We start from the raw sequence: 7,790 nt of genomic DNA, 5'->3' as shown, positions 1-7,790 counted from the left end.
GACCTTCCAATGATTTGGAAGCAACCAGAGACTTAACAAGCCAGCAGTTTATTCCATCACAGCTACAAGCCTGATCCAAGAACCTTGCCTTTATTGTATGTATTTGATCCCTTTAACCAATTTTAACTCTTTCTTTCTTTCTTTCTTTCTTTCTTTCTTTCTTTCTTTCTTTCTTTCTTTCTTTCTTTCTTTCTTTCTATAAATCTTTAGATATTAGATACTAAGGGATTGGCAACAGTGTGATTATTGGGTAAGATCTGAGTTATATATTGACTTGGGTATGTGGCTGGTCCTTTGGGATCAGAAGAAGCCTTTGGTTGATGAAATTGGTTTTAAAGAACCACTCAGCATTAAATCTAGTGTTTTTGGTGGTGATGCAAGGACTGGAATACCCAAGGAAACTGCTTTTCTGACTTCTGCCCTATTTCTCAGCAGTTTGTCCTTGAGCAGTTTCTCAGTTGTGACCCACTGAGGCATGGTGACAGCACTTAATTTAAATACTCCTCTACCTCCTTGGTATTTATCTCTCTGATGTGTATATATACAATGGCAGCTGGTGAAAATATTCTTTCAGGGAGCTGAGTCAGCCTTGCCCCACAGCAGCACTCTCCCGTTGACTCTTGCCACTTGCAGATTCGGAGGACCCCATTGCAGCATCACTTGACTCTTGCATCAATGCACAGGCAGGGCCCTACCTCAGCCCCACTTCCTTCCTGTCCCTAGTGTGACTAGACACGAGGCTGGCAGAATGGCTCAGAAAATAGATTTGGGGGCCTGAGCCCTCTCTAGCCCTAGACATCTACTGACTATGTGAACATACTGTAGCACTATGACTGTAGTGCTTTACAAATGATTTGTTACTGGCATTAGTTAACTCATAGTCAAGTGACATCCTTTTCTTTTAGTTATTTCAATTGCCTTTAATATCGTTAACCTTGACATAATGTTGAATGGCTTACAATTATGGTTTTGACCCAAAGATCATTCAGTGTTTATGGTCTGATCTCTCAGGAATAGCCAAATGATTTCCTGAAGAAGAAAAGTCCTGAAAATGATTCTATGAAATCTAATACACTGCACTAGTCCCCTGCTTTGCTCTCCATCTTTCCCTGGGGTAACCTTACTTGGGATGAATTTCCATCTTCCTGCAGATGACTCATAGTTCTAGTTTGGGCAAAAGGGGCATATCATTGGTTGCTAGTCTTCAGAATTGCTTCCCAGCCATGCAGAATTGGACTGCTAATATTATTCTACATCTTAATGCATTTCAAGACTTAATTTGCTATGTAACTTCACTCACTCCTGTAAAATAGAGTCATCTTGTAACTTACGTTGAAATATATTCAGCCTTCATTCCCATGGAGTCACTCAGATAATATTTTATATTTTAAAACCAATTTATCTGACACATTAATGGCCATCTATTAACATTTATGCAATATTGCAAAAGCTTGGTCGTACCCTCTCCACTAAGATTATGCAGAAACGCTTATTCACTCTTGTGTTTAGCCATTTTTAGATAATTGCTGGGCTACTCATGTCACTGCCATGACTGTATTTTGCAGGAACTGAGAGTGCTCTTTCACTCTCAGTTCCTGCAAAATACAGATGGCCAGTTATTAAGAGGGTTGCATAACTTGATTTGTGAACTTCATTAGCTTCTCTTTAGACCTCAGCTCTAAGCTTGCATATTTCCCATATTTCATATAATTAAGTTCCTGCACTTGTGGGCATCATTTTGAAAAGTAACATGATAATATCTCTGAGATCAGGATTAAGACCTTAATATATAAATTTCTTTTTTTTAAGAGAGGAAACAAAATATCTTTATTGAAACTCAGATTTAAATATACATGCATCATAATAGGTAGGAAGATAAGGCCCAAAAACAGAGATACTAATAATGATTAGAGATACTAATTCAAAAGGAGTGTGAAGAAAAAACAAATGTAAATGAAGTACACCTCTACCCCTATATAACATGACCCGATATAACACGAATTCGGATATAACACAGTAAAGCAGTGCCTCGGAGGGGGGGAGGCGGGCTGTGCACTCTGGCAGATCAAAGCAAGTTCGATATAACACGGTTTCACCTATAACGCGGTAAGATTTTTTGGCTCCTGAGGACAGCGTTATATCGGGGTAGAGGTGTATAGGGTTCAGAGTGTCACTTTAACACTTACAAGTCTGATTTTTTCCTCTCACACCAATGTAAATTAGTAATAACTCCATTGAAGCCAATGGTGTTACAATAGGTAAGACTGAAGAGAAGGGAAAATAGACCTATAATTCACCTATAATTCACTAAAGACTGTCCAGATGGCTTTGTACATCTCAGTTGCTACGTTTGTTTTTTTTCTTATAAATCAGGAATCCAGAGGTATGTAACTCAAGAACTGTTTTATGACACAAGAGCAGAGACAGTGGCTGGAGATACTCAAAACATAATAGTTGGCTAGTCATTCACAGTCTTTGTTTAATCCTGAGCTGATGGTGTCAAATTTGCAAATGAACTGAGGCTCAGCAGTTTCTCTTTGAAGTCTGGTCCTGAAGTTTTTTTGCTGCAGGATGGCTACCTTTAAATCTGCTATTGTGTGTCCAGGGAGATTGAAGTGTTCTCCTAGCACCTCCTTTATCAGCCTCCATGCAATAAACCTCGATGCCAACTCTGCCCACATATCTACACCAGCGACACCATCACAGGACCTAACCAGATCAGCCACAACATCACCGGTTGATTCACCTGCTTACATTTTTGTGTGTGATGGGGTGGAGAGGCCCTGCACTGGTACTGCATGGGTTAACCCTTCATTCCTAGCAGAGGAAGCCCCGCCACTGAGGCTCTGCTGGGCGTACTCCAACTGGAGAACAGGTATAAAAGCCTGTGGAGCTGCTCAGTCGGGGCTGACCACCGGAGGGGAAGGAGGCATGCCGCCAGCTCCTGGGGAGGGACAGTCTGCGCTCCAGGATCCAGAAGCCAGCCAAGCTGAGACGCGCTCCGACACCCAGATGGAGCACGTCGCCGCAGGGGAACAGAGTGGAGGACCCCTCGACAAGGAGGGCCCAGAGGTTCTGGTAGGAAGTGACTCAGGAGAACTTTAGAGGAAAATGGCGTTAGAGCTGCACAGGGGCTCGGTGTGTTTCGGGATGATCCCCACCGAGCCGGTGTCAAGGGAAACTTGCCGCTACCAGGGCCCTGGGTCGGGACCCGGTGGAGAGGGCAGGCCCAGGTCTCCCTAGCCTCCCCCAGCCACTTGCCCCCTCCTATGGGAGTAGCTCATTACGGGAATTATATGAACTCCGATAGCTAGGCCGTGCTACCCCGCTTGCGAGGGGGGTTTATATGGACTCTGGCCATTGGGCCACACTGCCCTGACACTTGAGGCGAGCCACATGGACTCCGGCTGCTAGGCCACACTACCCCGCCTGCGAGGGGGGTTTATATGGACTCTGGCCACTGGGCCACACCGCTCCGACACTGGGAGCGAGTTATATGGACTCAGTCAGGCTAGTGGGCCCTAGCAGCTGAAGGGGTGATTGCATGGGGGGAGGCCATCAGGCCGCATCGGGCCACCCACAGAGAGGCGAGCATGCGAACTTAGGAGTGGCGAGGTTCCGACACCCCATTTCCCCCCCACTTGCCCCAAAGGGGCAGTAAGGTGCCAGGCCCGCTACAACTGGTGGAGAATGCGGGTAATGATCAGGGCCTGAAATAAGGACTCAGACACCCAAGATGGAGCCAGAGAAGCTCCTGAAATGGCTGCTGGACAACCAACAGCAGCAGGCGGCACAATAGCGGCAAGCACAGTTGCTCCACAGCTCGCAGCGCAACAGCAACTGCAGGTGGTATAGCAGCAAGAACAGCAGCAGCAGCTGATTCAGGAGCTGACTGCCCAACAACAAGCAAACCAGGAGCAACTATTTCAACAGATAGCAACTTTGCTAAGACACGCACCAAGTCCTCCCCCATGCTTGGCCGGGGGCGGGGCTGGGCATGGCCTCAGGGGACTACCAGTGCGACTAACAAAGATGGGGTCTGGGGACGTCCCCGAGGCCTTTCTCGTGTCTTTCGAGCAGGTTGCAAAATCGCCGTCCAATGGCCCACCACACATTGGGCCAATATCTTAGCCCCTTACTTAACTGGCCCAGCACAATCCGCATATTGCAACCTCAAGCTTCAGGAGGCGCTGGAGTACTCTAAGGTCAAGGCAGCCACCTTGGACCAAACAGTCATCAACCCTGAGACTTACTGCCAGCGACTTCGCCCAGAGCGATACCCGCCAGGGGCCAGGCCATGAGCCATGGCACAGCGAATCCGCGACCTCTGTTGGCGGTGGCTAGAACTAGAATGCTGGACGAGCATTCAAGTAGCCAAGACCATGGCCCTAGAGCAGTTCCTTCAGTCCCTAGTTACCGGGGGGAAGGAGTGGGTGCAGCAGCAGCGCCCGAGAACCTTCGCCGACACGACCTCCCTAATGGAGGATTACATGGCAATGAAGGGAGGGGAGAAGATTGGCTCCAAATTGGGGAACTCGGGTGAATGGAACCCAACCCCGGCACAGGGGGGCATGCAAGGTAGACGGGGGGAGCTCCCGTTTGTATACCCAGCCATCGGAGACCCCACCAACCTGTAGTGCAACAACAGGGGCGAACCTCACGCAGGGCCAAGATGACTCGTCGGGAATGCAGAGCGCCCCCCAAAACACCCCACCCGGAGAAGGAAAGCGAGACCCGTGTTACGAGTGCGGACAGATAGGGCATTTCCGGAGGGATTGCCCATACATGGATTGTAATTGTGGCCGCCGGTTAACGCGCCTGGAAGTGGGAGCCGGGTAAGATCATTGTACTGGTGAAAGTGGATGGGATGTCTACTGTGGCCTTGCTGGACTCAGGATGTAGCCAGACATCAACAGCAAGGCCCCCATTTTGAGATCCATAATGACTTACTCTATCGGGTGGCCCAGGAGCCCCAAATGAAAGAAGACCTGCACCAACTGTTGGTCCCACGGCGGTTCTGGCAGAACTTACTCCACTTGGCTCACTCAGTGCCTTGGGCTGGACATATGGGGAGGGAGAAAACACTGCAACGGGTTGCCCAGAGGTTCTTCTGGCCGGGCATCCATCAAGAGGTGCGGGATTACTGCACCTCTTGCCCCCAATGCCAGAAGGCCAGCCTGAAAGGGGTACCGAAAGCCCCCCTTGTGCCCTTGCCAGTGATTGGGATGCCCTTCGAGCGGATTGGCCTGGAGTACATCCTCGTTGTGATCGACTATGCCACGCAGTACCTTTACGAACCACCATGCCCCTGGTCATTGCCAAGGAGCTCCTGCAGATCTTTGTCCGTGTCGGTCTGCCACGGGAGATACTGATGGACCAAGGGACTAATGTAACTTCTAGGTTGATGGTGGAGCTATGCTGGCTGTTAAATATCCACGCCCTTAACACCTCAGTCTACCACCCTCAGATGGATGGTTTGGTAGAGAGATTTAACGGCACCCTGAAAGCCATGCTGAGAAAATTCATGGAAGACAACCCTCGACACTGGGATGAGTAGCTCCCAGTGCTCCACTTCACCGTGCAAGAGGTGCCACAGGGTTCCCCCCCTTTGAACTCCTCTACTGGAGGAAACCCCTGGGAATCTTAGATCTCCTAAGAGAAACATGAGAAGAACAGGAGACCCAGATCAGAGGATCCGTTCAATATATCCTCCACCTGTGAGAGCGGCTCCAGGAGTTGGGAGCCTTGGCACAAGAGAACCTGGTGCAGGCCCAATGTCGTCAAGAGGCTCGGTATAATAAGGGGGCGAAGATGAGGAGTTTTGAGCCTGGGGACTGCGTCATCTTGTTGCTACCTTCCTCCAAATCTAAGCTGTTAGCAAAGTGGCAAGGCCCCTTCGAGGTGACCAGACGAATAGGGCCTGTTGACTACGAAGTTCAGGTGTTGGGGCGAAGGAAAGACACTCAGGTATACCACATGAACCTCCTCAAGGCTTGGAGAGACTGGAAAGGCCTGATTGCTCCATACCCTCCAGAACCTGAATTGGGGCCGTTGGCTGGCAAACTGGTGGAGCCAGGGGAGGCAGCCATAAGCCAGGAGCTCGGCCCAGTACAGCAGGAACAGGTATGACAGTTGATAGCCTTCCCCACTGTCTTGTCAGCCCAGCCAGGGAAAACCATGTTGACCAGCCATCATATTGCCACCATCCCCGGTCACAAAGTGAGGGAGAACCACAGCTCACTCCCCAAGAAGATGTGGGAGACTGTGCGGAAAGAGATCAAGGTGATGTTGGCCCTGGGAGTGGTCAAAGAGTCAAGGAGTGAATAGCAGAGCCCGATAGTGCTAGTTCCCAAGCCGGACAGAACTGTCAGGTTCTGCATTGATTTCCGTAAGTTCTCTCGCTTTGATGCCTATCCCATGCCCCTGGACGAGCTGCTGGAGCAACTAGGCAAGGCAGAATTCATCTCCACCCTAGACCTGACAAAGGGATATTGGCAAATCCCTTTGACACCCGCTCCAGAGAAAAGACAGCTTTTTCAGCACCTTTCGGTCTCTACCAATTCACGATGATGCCTTTTTGGTTGCATGAGGCCACAGCTACCTTCCAGCAGTTCATGAATCAAATGCTGAGCCCCGGCGTACATCGATGACATCGTCATTTACAGTACCAACTGGGAGGAACATCTCCAGAACCTTGCCAATGTACAACGAGCTCTGGGCGAGGCAGGCCACACCATAAACCCATCCAAATGTCACTTGGGCCAACGAGAAGTGACCTACCTGGGCTATACAGTGGGACTGGGGAAACTACACCCTTTGGTAGATAAGATGGAAGCCTTGAAGAACTACCCTACTCCCACGACAAAAAGGCAAGTACGGCAGTTCTTAGGGCTGGCCAGATACTATCGAAGATTTGTACCTCATTTTGCTATGCTTGCCACCCCCCTGACGAGATGCTCCCAGCCAAGGAAGGTCCAGTGGTGGGAAGACTGTGAGAATGCCTTCTGTGCCCTGTGGGAACGGTTGACCCGGGAGCCAATACTGACACAGCCCAACTTCACAAAGCCCTTTATCCTCCAGACCGACACCTCAGAGGTAGGGCTGGGAGCAATGCTGTCGCAAGAAGTGGGAGGAGAAGAGCACCCCGTTTAATACCTAAGCTGTTCCCCCGAGAAACCCAGTATTCCACTTTAGAGTGGGAGGCCCTTGTGGTAAAATGGGAGGTTGATGCCCTGAGGTACTACCTATTAGGAAACCCCTTCTCCTTGGTGACTGACCAGGCAACCCTCAGATGGATTAATAGCATGAAGGAAACGAATGCACAGATCATGTGGTGGTACCTATCCCTTCAACCCTATTCCTTCCACATGGTACATCGGCCAGGGAAGGCCCATGGGAATGCAGACTTCTTTTCCCGAGTCGGGGAAGAGGAAGGGGAGGGAACGGTCAACGATCAGCCGGCCCCGGCGGTTGTTTTAAGAGGGAGAGGTGGAGAGGCCCCGCACTGGTACCGCAGGGGTTAACTCTTCCTTCCTAGCAGAGGAAGCCCCGTCCCTGAGGCTCTGCTGGGCATGCTCCAACTGGAGAACAGTTATAAAAGCCTGCGGATCTGCTCAGTCAGGGCTGACCACCGGAGGGGAAGGAGGCACGGCGCCAGCTCCCGGGGAGGGACAGCCTGCGCTCCAGGATCCGGAAGCCAGCTAAGCTGGGACGCGCTCCGATGCCCAGACAGAGCATGTCGCTGCAGGGGAACAGAGCGGAGGACCCCTCGACAAGGAGGGCCCAGAGGT

The sequence above is a fragment of the Emys orbicularis genome, chromosome 2 (genome assembly GCF_028017835.1).
Source record: "Emys orbicularis isolate rEmyOrb1 chromosome 2, rEmyOrb1.hap1, whole genome shotgun sequence".
Taxonomy (NCBI): Eukaryota; Metazoa; Chordata; order Testudines; family Emydidae; genus Emys; species Emys orbicularis.
This window is presented reverse-complemented; position numbering follows the sequence as displayed.